Below are 15,364 nucleotides of genomic sequence, written 5' to 3'. Positions count from 1 at the left end.
AACCAGATCTCACATGAACTCTGAGCAAGAACTCACTCACCCTCAGGAGATGGTGCTAAGCCACTCATGAGGAATCCATTCCCATGATCCCAACACCTTCCACCAGGGCCCACTTGCAACTTTGGGAATCACATTTTAACATGAGATTTGAAAGAGACAAATATTCAAACCATATCCATTAGAATGTAGTTTCTTAAGGTGCTTTGGCTGAATAATTTAGAATATAAACACACGCAAGTATATATATATAAATTACATATATTTTTTTATACACACACACACTCATATATAGAATTTTCCAGTTATAGGTACATACTACAGATGCTCAAGATGTGACAACTCTTTGCTTTTCCTTGAGTTCTAGCAACTTTCCAGTTGAAGTTACGGCATCATTTTTTTTCCCCTCAGCAATTTCTCTCTCTTTCTTTAATGAGGTCTGGGGCTTTTTGTTTTCACTCTAAAGTGTTTTGAATTATTTTCCATCTTATAATGGCCATGCTCTCAGAGTCTATGTTTAATCACATCTGAGTCTTCTTTTTGTAAAAGGGTTTGAAGGAGCAAGCAGTGGCTCATGCCTGTAGTCCCAGAACTCTGGGAGGCCAAGGCAGGTGGATCACTTGAGGCCAGGAGTTTGAGACCAGCCTAGGCAACATGAGAAAACTTCATCTCTACTAAAAACACAAAATAAATAAATAAATAGCTAGTTGGGCATTTTGGCAACATGCCTGTAATCCCAGATACTTGGGAGGCTGTGGCATGAGAATCAATTGAACCTGGGAGGCAGAAATTGCAGCGAGCCAAGATTGCACCACTGCACTCCAGAATGGGCAAACAAACAGACCAAAAAAACATAAAAGGGTTTCAGTAAGTTTGGTCTTTTTGCCCTTCCACCATGTAAAGATAGAGCATTCAAGGTGCCATCTTGGAAACAGTGACCCAGCCCTCCCCAGATAGGAAAACAGCCAGGATCTTAATTTTGGACTTTCCAGTCTCCAGAACTGTGAGAAATACATTTCTATTCTTTATAATTTCCCAGTCTCAGGCATTGTGTTATAGCAGCACTAATAGACTAAGACAGTTCATATTATACTAGCATGTTCAGGAAAACATATCTGCATAACACTTAGATTTTGTTTTTCTTTAAAAAGATTAACTTGCAAGAATTCCATATACTTCTTTTAAAAAAAAGAAAATATGGTAAATATGGAAAAAAGAATAGGAAAACAATAGAAAAAGAATATTGTATTGTGTTTCCTTTTCTTCCCATTTAGCTAATAATAGTTGACCACTGAACAATATTATTTGAACTGCACTTTTGTGTGGATTTTTGTCACCTCTCCTCTTCCTCCTCCTCAGCCTACTCAACATAAGAATGACAAAGATGAAGACCTTTATGATGTTCCATTTCCACTTAGTGAATAGTAAATATGTTTTCTCTTCCTTACGATTTTCTTAACATCATTATTTTCTCTAGATTACTTTATTGTGAAAATATAATTTATAATGCATATAACATTCAAGGTAGCTGTTAATCAACTGTTCATATTATCAGTAGGGCTTCTGGTCAACATTAGGCTATTACAAATTAAGTTTGGGGGATGAATCAAAAGTTGTATGTGAATTTTTAACTGTGCAATAAGAAAGCACCCCAACTTCCTCATTGTTCAAGGGTCACCGCATATCCAATAGTCATCTGAAGACTTTTTTAAAGTATTAATTAATTCATTGAATTTTTTTCCCAATGTTTAAAACTTACCTTTATTATTTATAGGCAGACTAAATGGAAGAGGGAAGATACTAAATTGGGAAAAATATATTTTACTTCATGCTTACACTTTAAGCATGTACATTAGCAAAGTGAGAGCCAAAGATAATTGTTAGTCACTTTTCTTCAGAATTAAGCAAATTTTTGTCACCTTCTGTAGAAGGCAACAAAAGCTAAAATAGACAAATGGGACCTAAACTCCAGAGCTTCTGCATAGCAAAAGAAACAATCATTAGACTGAACCAGCAACCAACAAAATGGGAAAAATATTTTGGCAATCTACACATCTGACAAAGGGCTAATACCCAGAATCTACAAAGAATTAAAGCAGATTTACAAGAAAAAAAAACCCATTCAAAAGTGGGAGAAGGATGTGAACAGATACTTTTCAAAAGAAGACATATATAAGGCCAACAAACATATGAAAAAATGCTCATCATTACTGGTCATTAGAGAAATGCAAATTAAAACCATATCGAGATACCCCTTATGCCAGTTAGAATGGGAATCATTAAAAAATCTGGAGACAACAGATGCTGGAGAGGATGAGGAGAAATAGGAACACTTTTACACTGTTGGTGGGAGTGTAAACTAGTTCAACCATTGTGGAAGACTGTGGCGATTCCTCAGGAATTCCATTTGACCCAGCAATCCCATTACTGGGTATATATCCAGAGGATTATAAATCGTTCTATTATAAAGACACATGCACATGTATGTTCATTGCAGCACTGTTTATGATAGCAAAGACCTGGAACCAACCCAAATGCCCATCAATGATAGACTAGACAAGGAAAATGTGGCACATATACACCATGGAATACTATGCAGCCATAAAAAATGATGAGTTCATGTCCTTCCTAGGGACATGGATGAATCTGGAAACCATCATTCTCAACAAACTGACACAAGAACAGAAAATCAAACACCGCCTGTTCTCATTCACAGGGAGGTATTGAACAAGAACACATGGACACAGGTAGGGGAGCATCACACACTGGGGTCTGTTGGTGAGGCCAAGGGAGGGCCAGCAAGAGGGCGGGGAGGTTGAGAAGGGATAACATGAGGAGAAATGCCAGATGTTGGTGACAGGAGAACGGAGGCAGCAAACCACTTTGCCATATTTGTATCTATGCAACAATCCTGCATGATTTGCACATGTACCCCTGAACCTAAAGTACAATTAAAAAAAAAGAAATGTAAATTCTATGAATCTGTAATGTGGATTCAGTTTACTTAATGCTGCAGGTGAATATGAAAGGGACATGGTCCCGATTTTGGTGTTTGGAGAGGATAACATTAGGATAGACCTAGGCTGGATAGTAAAGTGATTTAATGATTCAAATATTGTTTAAAAAGTCTTCCTTGGAGACAGTCTTCAGGTATCACATGGCTTGTCTCTGGTATGCACTTGGTCTTCTTGAGGATAATTATATTTCTCAAGGTACTGTATGAGATTTTTAAAAATCAAATTAATCTAGCTACGCTATGAATCACAATTGTTGCAGTTACTAACACCCCAACTACAAATTTTTGCTCTGTACCAATAAGCACTACATATCAGGTCATCTGCTAAATACTGAGGATACAGTGGTGAAGAAAGCAAAACCGACTTTTCCCTGACGTAACATGGAGTCTACTTAGTAAAGACATTTAAGTAAATAGGTAATTAAATTGCAATGAGATGCTATGGTAGGAATTGAATAGGGTATTTTAAAGGCATGTGGAAAGGTCACAACCTTCAGAAATTGTCTAAGAAGATATGGTATTCAAGCTGATAAAGTATAAAAATGAAAAGATACAGGTTTAGAGGTGAGGTGTGAAAAGGTAATGGGTTTCAACCAGAGGAAAGAGCATGCCCAGTGGATAAGAAATCAGAGGCTCTGAGTAAAGAAACAGAATCATTTAGTATTGCTTGAGCTTAGAATGTTTCAGGAAAGTGTACACTAAGAGAAAAACAAATGTAAAGACATGACTGGCAGAAAATGTGTTATTCTGAAAATAAAAAAAGGTATTAAAATATTTCTTGTCTTAGAGTGATGAAATCATTATTTTAATGACACAGTCTGCAATTCAATATATCCTCAGTTTAGAGAAAAACAAACAAATGAACAAAAAAATAGAGTGAAAGCATACAAAAGACCTTGGAAGATTGTGTGATAATCTCAGAGAAGACTGTAGCATGCAGTAATGTAATGAATGGCAGTGTATATGGAGAAAATTTTCATATTCAAGAAATAGAAATTTTCATATTCAAGATGAGAGAATCAAACAAGAAAATGTGATTTGCTGAGTTGGGGCAGTAAGAAAGGAGGAGTCAAAATGACACTTAGGTTTCTGGTTGTGGCAAATAAATAACTGTGACATGTAACTGAAATCAGAAACAGAATGAATAGGTTTGGTGATAAGAGTTCACTTATAGACAAAGATTGAAAGACTTGTGAGAGGTTCAACAGGGCAGAGTGAGATATGGAACCTAGAATTCAGAAGAAAGATCTCAGCTATTTGTTTTATCACAAACAGACAACAAACGGACAAGTACAACTGCATAAAATTTCCCAGGTGCAATCATTTTTAAGTCAGGAAAGATGTTTCTCTAGAACCTGAGAGTATTTATTTGAGTGCACTTCTATGTAAAAATATTAAAAAGAGAAAAATCTAAAAGATTGAAGAAACTGTGGAAGGTCCAGGAGAAAGTCAGAAGAAGGATATCAAAGAAGTTTCCAAGGGGTGGTTGGGGGGAGGGAATAATGCAGAAGTGTCAACAATGACAAATATCCCCTAAGGGATTAACTATGTTAAGGACTACACATTTTCTACTAAATGTAGTTACAGGTGGCCATTTCAGTGAATTTAAGCAGGTATCTCAGTGGAATGTTGAATGTGATACTGCGATTTGAATGGTCAATAGAAGTGAGAAATAGAATCTTTATGTGTAGAAAATTCAATCATGTTTGTCTATATAATCAGAGGACATAGACAGGCTAGTATTTGAGGTTGATGGATTTTTTTTTTTGTATGCTTTTATTATTGTTTGTAGTTGACAGAGACTTGGACTAGTGGAGTGGTAATAGGAAAGAACCTGAGACAAAGGAAGAAGTTGAACAGAAAATACAGAGTTATTACACAGAGTTATAGTTACCACCAAGGGAATGATGCTAAACCATTCATGAGGGATCTGTCCCCTATGATCCAATCACCTGCCACCAGGTCCCACCTCTAACATTAGGAATCACATTTCAACATGAGATTTGGAGGGGACAAACAACCAAACCATTTTAGTAAGGCAGTTTTTTCACGCCACACTTCTTATGAGCATATTTTATAGATTTTAGAGGTTGGACTAGGAAAGAGGAAGCAACAAAGTATTAAGAATCTGGAGGAGGAGAAACTAATGTCCAGATTAATAATAGAAGTAACATTATGTGTTTCCTAACAGTTTTAGCTGGTCATATTTTTTGTTTCTGTTTTTATTTGTTTAAAAATTAGCCTCAGGATTCCTTCTGAGAATTGAAGCACTCAGACCTTCATTCTGAGGGATCTCTAATTCTGGTCAAGAGGCTAGCAATAGCTTATCATATTTCATTCACACTTAGACACAGGCACAGTTTCACATTATAAAATCTCTGAAACTGTAATGCACCCTGTCATCAGTAAAATCACAGAATCAGCCACATGGTAATTATCATTGAGTGTTCATTGCTTATACATGTAGAAGTTTCATCATGGTTATTGATGTCATCAACATTTTGAGTTATGTTCAAATGGTATTAAAATATCTTCCCAGATTATATATTTTAGCATTAATATAAAAATTACTGAAGCAAATACTTGTCATTAGAGAGGTGATCCACCATAGTGTATTCATTTTATTAAATAACCACCAAATATCAGGACCTAAGATGAGGAGATCAAGAATATGATGCTGTGTTATATTTGTCATTGAGATTTTGTACATATACATCTACGTATAAAATTATATTTGTTTCCTAGTCTCTTATTGCCTTTAGTGATTTGTGTGAATTCAACTTTTCCAAAATTGGTGAACTGCCTCTTGGATGGCTATTACCTCTGAAAAAAATACTTCACTGAAAACTCTGGACGTATGTATATATGTACTGTCTATATCATGCCAAACAATTTAACTGAAGGCAGAAAAAAAATACCAAATATCTTAGAATAGATGAAAATAAATGTCAAAGCATGAGAGGCTGGTATGATCAATGCATGCACTGCCCAGAGCTATCAATAAAGCACTGTGCACAGCTTAACTTGTCTAACAGGTGTACAGAATAATGGTGCATCTTACAATCAATGAGGTCTTAGTCCATAAAATACTTGTATTTGTTTCCTGGTCTCTGATCACCTTTGGTGATTTGTGTAAATTCAACTTTTCCAAAATTGGTCAACTGCATCTTGGATTGATATTACCTCTGAAAAATCGCTTGTCTGTTTCACTGAAAATTCTGGATTTCTGAAGGAAAAAAAAGTTAAGTCTAAGTCTTGATTGATTTTACTCTGGATGAAGAGATGTGAGGAGTACTAGCTTGCTGATTCCTGTGAGAATGAAATGCTCTCCTGTCACTGAGTAGCACAGGTGACTAGTCCCTGAACAGTTGTGTGTGTGTGTGTGTGTGTGTGTGTGTGTTTAATAAGAACTTTACTGTAAAAGCCCCATCTAGAAAAGAGAAACAAATATTATCCTTTGGCCAGTAACATACAAAGGAGTGGTCATAACCTAAATGTACTAGCTAATAATTGGATTATAAAATACTCCTTCTCAAAATACAGTGATCTTTCAGGATTTTATAATTGAACCAAGAAAAGGTAAAAAACCTATACAAAATTATGAAATTCTAGTAACGCTTTTCACTCTGTCTCTCCTTATAGAAACCTGACAAACAAAATGTTATCTTTCTTAGTAGATCTGTTTAGGAATAGTGGTATACAAAGCAAAATCGTTTTTTAAAAATCCCTCCTTGTTTCATTTAATTAAGGAGCCTTTCATTAGCCAAAATATGTAGTTTGGAATGGCACAACTGAATTTCCATTCATCTTTTCTTGCAGCATACTGTGAACAAGGCAATATTAATCTGGTATCTTGGGCTATTTTTCACTCTTCAAAAGCAAAGTTAGAACATGTGTCATTTACATAAATGCATCTGTCAGTTCTTCAGGTGAGTTACATAGAGCCCCTTACCAAAAGAATTAAAATAAATTTTACTAATTTGACCTTTACCAAATATATCAGAGATTAGGGCAGCCACTGGACTCTTTCAACCTTTATTAGAACTGATAAAATGAGGTAAAAATATGATTTGAGACCTGGGTTATCCATCCAAAATTTGAATTACTCTGATCTCATTGCTTTAAAAGATAAAGAGGGTCAGAGTTCAAAATTTCACATAAAAATAACTTTAACATACATATTTATATTCTGATTCATTATCAAGTGCAGCATTGAATATTAAATTTAGATATGCTTTCTTTAAGGCTCTTTGGAAAGCCTTGTGCTGGTGTCTAGAACAATCTAAGGACAAACTACTCTGGAATGGCTTCTTAAATAATGATTTGTCCCAGGATCTACTAATAAGAATATCTGAGTCTTCTGAATTTTAAGTAAGATCTTCAGGAAAGTCTAATGGCAATAAAATTGGACAACCACTGTCTCTGGCATCACATTCTACACAAATTCCCACTAATATGACCACTTAATTTGTATCAATAACTGAAACATATACTAGTATTTTTGCTTTTTATAATAAAGGGAGAGATTAGATAAAATTATCTGGATTCTTTTTCTGTAAAATAGTATTATTACTGCTGGGCACAGTGGCTACACCTGTAATCCCAGTACTTTGGAAGGCCAAGGTGAGCAGGTCACTTGAGATGGAGACCAGCCTGAGCAACATGCCAAAACCCCATCTCTACTAAAAATACAAAAAAAATAGCTGGATGTGGTGGTGCAATCCTGTAGTCCTGGCTACTAGGAAGTCTGAAATGGGATGATCACCTGAGCCCAGGAAGTCAAGGCTGTAGGGGGTGTGATCACACCACTGCACTCCAGCCTGGGCAACAGGGGTGAGACACTGCCTAAAAATTTTAATAAAGTATTCTTCCTCCATTAAGAGCACTAACACAGGTTAGTCATTCCTGATCAATTACATGTCCTTTTATGCATTGCTGCCCCATTCTTTTCAATTACCTGGATTATTGCTTTGGCACAATGCAAGATGTTTTCCCAGATAACCAGAAGTTGAGTCTGCAGCAAACAGGCTGCCACCTTGTTCCAGAGATAATTCATGTGCTACATAGTATTTGTGTAATAATTTTACTTGCTAGGTATGAGGCAACCACATTTTAAAAACTGTCTTTGTGGACAATAACAGGTATTCACTGTGACCATTCAGGTCCACCAACAAACAATAAAAAAAAACAGTCTTTGAATAATAAAACAAAGATGGAGTAAGAGAAAGCAAGGAGCAGTCATGCATGACACTCATGAAAAGAGAAGGGGATGAAGGTGTAACAGGGGGAGCATCAACGTCCTCAGCTCCCAGTTCCAAAGAGGTTGTTGGCCTCTCTTACCCTGAAGAATGGGGAACAGTAAGCTATGAGCTTACTGTTCAAATAAATATCGTGGACCCAAAGAGTTTTGCAGGTGAGTGATTTATGAGAGCAAGGGAGGGGAGGGGAGGGGAGGGGAGGAGAGAGAAGGGGAGAGGAGGGGAGGGAAGGGCAGAGGAGGGGTGGGGAGGGGAGGGGAGGGGAGGGGAGGGGAGGGGAGGGGGAGAGAGGCAGCCAGCTCCCATTCTGTTGTAGGAGGGGAGCCTGGAGCAGGATATCTGTTCAGGTAAGGAGCAGCTGAATTTTAACCCTTAAGTTATTCCCTCCCCATTCATGTTCTTGTCCAATGAGAGGAGTGGTTTCAAACTTCATCTGGAGTGACTGATCTTTGACTCTGATACTGGACTGGCTGCTTGGTCCACAACTCTGAGTTTCAAAGCCCCCTCCTCACAGAGCTTTCAGAGGGTTTTGTGGGACAAGGGAGCTTCACCTGGACTGCTCTATCTAGTCCACAGGTGAGAAACCGCGACAAAGGTTTGAAACATTTGAAACCCCTCCGGTTCTGGATGGAGGTGTGGAGCCGGGAAACTCCTGCTTTGAAGCCAGCCCCTTGCAGACTCGGGAAGAGAAGTCCGTCAGAGGGATGATTGAGTAGGACTGAAATACTACCAGGAAAAAATTAGATTATGGGAAGCCCCATGGAAAGAAAAAAAATACTGTTTAAAAGAGTCTCATACTGGCCCAGAAGGTCCCCGACCTAGTAATCACATAGTGCTTCATATGCTATGAACAGTCTGGTCAAAGTGTGGCTTCAAAAGGAATGCTATGGCAGATGCAGCAGCCGAAAGTTCCTGGCTTACTACATTTCTCACAGCTGTGTCTCTCTTTAAGGGAGATCTCACCACCCTAATATGAGTTCTTAACCCACAACCTATGTATGAAAGACAGAGGCTTTGGATCAGCTTGGATTCACTATCCTCTACAATGTCCTACGAGGTGTTATTAGTTTGACTCTCTCTCTCCAGCTTATCTTCCTGTTCTCTTTCCTTTGCTCTCTGTCAGCTCCAACATTTAGTTTTGAGTTCTTTAAATGCGTGTTTTTTCTCTGGTACCAAAATATGATTTGCATGTTTGAAGTAGGTTGAACAATGGCTATCCAAAGACATGAAGACCTCTCAGCCTTGGAAATCTAAAATATTACCTTATTAAAAAAAAAAAAAAAGTCTTTGCAGTTGAAATTAAGCTAAAGATCTTGAGGCGATATAATTACTCTGTATTTTCCAGGCATCCCTAAATGCAATAAGTGTCTCTATAAGCAAGGCAAAGAGAAATAACAAACAGAGGAAAATACAACGTGAGAAGGCAAAATGAATATAGAAGCAGGGGTCAGAGCAATGCAGTCACAAATTCCACAATTCCAGGACAACCAACAGCAGCTGGAAGAGGCAAAAATAAGAACCATGATTCTTTGCTAGGGCCTCTGGAGGTAGTGTGGTCCTGCTGGGGTTTGGACTTTTAGCCTCCAGAATTGTGAAAGAATAAATGTCTGTGTCATTAAGTCCTTGAGTTTGTGGTAATTTGTTACCTCAGGAAGGAAATACAATATTCTACCAAGTGTATGTTTGTGTTTGGTGGGAGAGAGGGAGACAGTTAACTTAGACATCTTGCCTAATGGAGAAACTACTGTAAAGTAAATGTGAACCATAGAATTTAAACTGGATAGAGACTGAAAGGGACTTTGAGGTGTGTCTTTCAGAAAAGGGTCAAATTTCCATATAATCTGCAGAAAGAGACAGCAAAGCGAAAAAGTAAACTATTGCAAAGGCAATATTCATCAAATATTTCCTATCCTATGCTCCAGGTCTCAGCCACACTTAAAGTCGGGTCCCGTTGTAGTGTTGACAAGGAATTATAAAAGGAAAGAATGTATAATTTCCTGACCAACAGTGAAAAGTCATTGTCTTTTGTTCCTTTCTTTCTTCCCTTGACTCAGAAACAGGAAGTCTTATGTTAAACAAAAACGTATGATAAGTATTCTTTACCTGCAAGATGGAGCCCTCGGCTGCTGACCAGCCGTGGAATTTGTTAAGCCAATCCTCCTTCCCGGAGAAGTAATTGGTATAAATAGGGAACAGATAGCTTTTTAACCATTGAGTTATTCCCTCCCCATTCATGTTCTCATCCAATGAGAGAAGTTCTTTCAAGCTTTCTCTGGAGTGATTGATCTTTGACTGTGATACCGGATTGGCCACTTGGTCCACAACTCTGCGTTACAGAGCCCCCTCCTCCCAGAGCGTTGGGCGAGCTTTTTGGATAAAGCAGCCTCACCTGGCTTTCTCTATCTAGGCGGCAGGTGGGGGAAACCCAGACCAATAACTTTACATTTGAAATCCTTCTGGTTCCCAGAGGGAGGCTAGAGCCAGGAAAGTCCTGCCTTTGAAACCATGCCCCTCGCCCCTCGCAGACCTGCGAGGGACTTGAGAAGACCCTCATAATTGGACCAGGTAGATCTCAACTTTCTAGCTTGGGTTGATCTGGTGATGCTATTAACATAATTGGAGTAACTAAGAGTTTCATCATAATGTATGATAAATTTCGATTTAAAAATATTGAATTTGAAAAGCTAGAGCACCTGTAGTTACAAATATGCAGAAGATAGTTTTCAAGATACTTCTCAAAATGTTGAGAGTTGATGAGATGAAAGCTGATGACTGCAAAAGCTTGAGTGACCGGGCACTGTGGCTCAAGTAGGGAGCCACAAAATGCTGTAATCCCAGCACTTTGGGATGCCAAGGCGTACAGATCATGAGGTCAGGAGTTCAAGACCAGCCTGACCAACACAGTGAAACCCCGTCTCTACTAAAAATACAAAAATTAGCCAGGCATGGTCTCGGCGAGCCTGTAATGCCGGTTACTCACAAGGCTCAGGCAGGAGAATTGCTTGAACCGGGGAAGCAGAGATTTCAGTGAGCCGAGATCACGCACTGCACTTCATCCTGGCAACAGAGCAAGACTGTCTCAAAGAAAAGTACCCTTTGCCTCCCTCAGTGATTATGAAGCCTCCACAGCCATGTGGAACTGTAAATCCAATTAAACCTCGGTCAGGTGCGGTGGCTCACGTCTGTAATCCCAGCACATTGGAAGGGTGAGGGGGCAGATCATGAGGTCAATCACAAGGTCAGGAATGGGAGACTAGTCTGGCCAACATGATGAAACCTCATCTTTACTGAAAATACAAAAAAATAGCTGGGCATGGTGGTGGGTGCCTATAATCCCAGCTCATCGGGAGGCTGAGGCAGGAGAATCATTTGAATCTAGGAGGCAGAGGTTGCAGTGAGCCACGATTGCACCATTGCACTCCAGCCTGGGTGACGGGACAAGACTCCGTCTCAAAAAAAAAAAAAAAAAAAAAAAAGCTTGATATTTAGGAATCATATCATTTGCAAAGAAGTGAACATCTAAATTACAACAATAATTAAAGCCACAGGCAAAAGGAGTAAGATAGAAGAAGGTGAAATGGAAAGATGTGAATTTACAGGACAGCAAACTGAGGACAGACTAGAAAGGGCCAAAGATATGAAGTTTAGAAATGCAGAGGAAAAGGTGAAGGCTCTCAACAAAGCGAAGGAGTCTTCTTAAGTAGTTTACAATATGGTAGCTTATGTGGACAAAATGTGTCTGAAAAAATGGAAGCAATAAAAGGTAAAACAAAATGTTGAGTAACATCCAGAAATATAATGAGATGATATAATAAATATTTATAAAAACTTATACAATATTATTTATTTAATTTATTTAACAATAATGAATAGTTTCTAATTGGAAGGAATGAGGGAGAAAGCTGATGAGGCTTTAGTGGCCTAAGTAAAGCATAAGATCAAGTATTGTAGAGAGTCAAAGAAACAAAAATGTTAAGGTACAAAGACCACATTTTTTAAACTAAACAAAAATGTTATGTTTTCAAAATTTTGGAAATCATTATCGTTGGGTTGGTTTGGACAATATCCTAAATTATTGTGCTTTTTTTTTCTTTTTTTATTTTCAGATTCTTAAGCATAAGAAAAATTAAACAGCAAACTGCTATTTTGAGTTTGGTTAGCATCTTTGCTGAGTGGTTGAAGTTCTTTAAATATATATTTCTCATCAAGCCAAAGGTAAGATATTTCTATACTCTGGCTATTTGTTATTCAAGGAAAATTAAAACTGGTTGCAGTATTAGAGAGCTGAAACACAAATAATCCTTCTCTGCCAAATTATTTCCATTACAAAAACTAGATTATAAAAATGGTTTCATTAATAATCTCTCCTTCCTTTGTGTAAAGAGATAATTGTAATAAGTTGCCTTTTTATATAATGCCCTGATACTTTCAAGAAATTTAACTTTTCTAATTTTAGTAAAATTTGAAAACTGTTAACATTTTATATTTTTATTTTTCAGAATGTTATTTTTTGGTTAGTTTTTGCCTGAATAAATCACCTACTTTTTTCCTTGACTTTTAAGGCAGTTTGTTGTATTTGACAAATAAGATGTTTATAAATGAGATTTATACATTTTTGAAAAGGAAAAATGGGCTGTTATTTGATGACATAGAGAGTGACCTTGTATCTTGCTGTCAGTCATAGTTTAGAGAAACTCTCATAGATACATTTCAATTCCAAAATAAGTTTTTGACTCTGCAATTCCTAAACTATTCTTTACAAATCAGAAGGGATTAGAAATATTTCGGGAGCTCACAAGTGGTTGGTTGTATCTTTTTTGGATAAAACCAAACTTCCAAGCAGGAAGGCTTTCTCAGAAAATTGTCATGCTTGTTTTATTTTTATTTATTATTTTTTTTTTTTGTCTTGCCTTACCTTGTTTTGTCTTTCCTTGTTTTGTCATGTCTTGTGTTCAGTCCTTATTGGAAAATCACCAAAGCCCCATTTCTTCCCCTGGCCCTCCATCATGTTGGACCTTCATAGATGACCAGCTCTTTCTTAAGGAAAACAGTTGCCTGGATGTTCCCTAAGGACACAGAGCTTATCTTAATAAAAGCAATATGTCTACAGGTTTCTAAAGCTGCTCAGACCACATATGTATAGTTTAAGGGCATTCAACAGCCTAAAGAGCATCTCTGGTTAATTGCTGATATCTGACAAATTGACTTCTGAAAAGACATTAGGAAGCAAAGGAGAGCAGTCCTTTCACCATTACAGAGATGTAGTCCCTTAATCATTTTGACTTCCATTGCTCAAGTGTATTCACAATCTATGTCTCCATGTTTTGTGTGTGTGTGTGTGTGTGTGTGTGTGTGTGTGTGTGTGTGTGTAATCTAGTTATGATGTGTCTAGGTGTGGGTTTCTTTGAATGTATCTTCCTGGTAGTCACTGACCTTCTTTGATCTGCAAGTTTATGTTTTTCACCAAATTTGGGAAGTTTACTAACATTATATCTTCAAAGGATTTCTCCACTCCAACCTCCTTCTCCTCCCCTTCTGAGGCTCAGTTACATGTACACTGAATCTTCTAATATTTTCCCACAAGTCACTGAGGCTTTGTATATTTTCATTTAATCATTTTCTATTCTGTGGCTTGACTGGATAGTAAGTATTATTTCATATTCACGTTCACTGTATCTTTTATCAGTCAACTCTATTCTACCATTGAGACAATCAGGTGATTTTTTAAGCATACAAAAGTAAAAAAAGAAAATAACTGCTTATAGAGCTTCATTTAACCCTAACAAGAATTTAAAAAAAAAATCCAATGGAAGAAAATAATACAAAGGTAATAAAGAATTCTTGTTGTGGTCTTGGCTAGGCACATAGGTTAAATACTATTCCGAATGTGTGTCTGAGGATATTTTTCAGATTAACGTTTTGATCAATAGACTGAGTAAAGCAGATTGTCATCTCCAGTGTGAATAGGCATCATCTAACCTGTTAAGAACCAGGACAAAACAAAAGTTGAAGGAAGGAGGAATTCATACCCTTTTTACTTCTGCCATATTGCTCGAGCTAGGACATCTTATTCTATTTTCTTCTGTCCTCAGACTGGGATTTACATTATTGGCTCCTTTGGCGCCCAGGCTTTTGGACCTAAGACTGAATTACACCACCAGTTTTCCTTCTCCCACTCATGGATGCCACTTCATGATGATGCCTGTGATTAGTTACACGGTATTATCCAAGGTAAAAGTACTTGAAATACATCTTAAAGAGAAAACAAAATGTAAAAAAATAGATTGTAAATGTAATTGCTTTCAGGAAAAAGAAATTGATTAACTCCATAAGCTCAAAGCAATAATAATAAAAAAGCAAACTTCTGATAAGATTTTTAAAGTTTTAAAACATTTTCTATAAAGCAAAACATCTACCATTATAGTTGTTTGGAAAGAAAATTATTTTCTAAGAGTCATTTAAGAAATATAAAATTACTAACAAGATTCTTCTTGGTACTTTAGTTACATTTTTAGAGGAAATTTTCTGTTTGGCCAATATTCTTATTCTAGGGAATTTTGATGCAATGCACACAACAAAAGCAAAATGAAACTATACTTGACAAAAATCATTGATTGGTCAATAAATTCATCAATTTTTCTTAATATTTTAATTTGTTAGACAATTTACTGTGTAGAAATATTATCTCTTTTAATCTTAGGGTTTTTTTCTGTGTAAAAGTCTTGAAGCTTTCAAAACGATGTTTATTGTTATAATATTGATTATCTACAAAGATACAGTTCATATAGGTGTCTCCTAAACTCAGACCCTTTATCACTTTCAGGCCTGTATATTCTTCCAAGCAAAATTATCATCATAGTAAAATCTAATTTTTAAAGTAATACTATTGTATTTTTAAAACTATTGTTTTTATAATAAAATTAACATATATACACTCAAGGGAAAATGAAAAATTAAAATCACACTTCTGATAATATCTTACACTTTATTTTTTGATTCATGTTCTTTATGTATACGTGTGTATCTGGGAGATATCGAAAAGAGAGACAGAGACAGACAGACAAGCATAGAAACTGTGGGTTTCGGTTTGAAA

The sequence above is a fragment of the Callithrix jacchus genome, chromosome 16 (genome assembly GCF_049354715.1).
Source record: "Callithrix jacchus isolate 240 chromosome 16, calJac240_pri, whole genome shotgun sequence".
NCBI lineage: Eukaryota > Metazoa > Chordata > Mammalia > Primates > Cebidae > Callithrix > Callithrix jacchus.
This window is presented reverse-complemented; position numbering follows the sequence as displayed.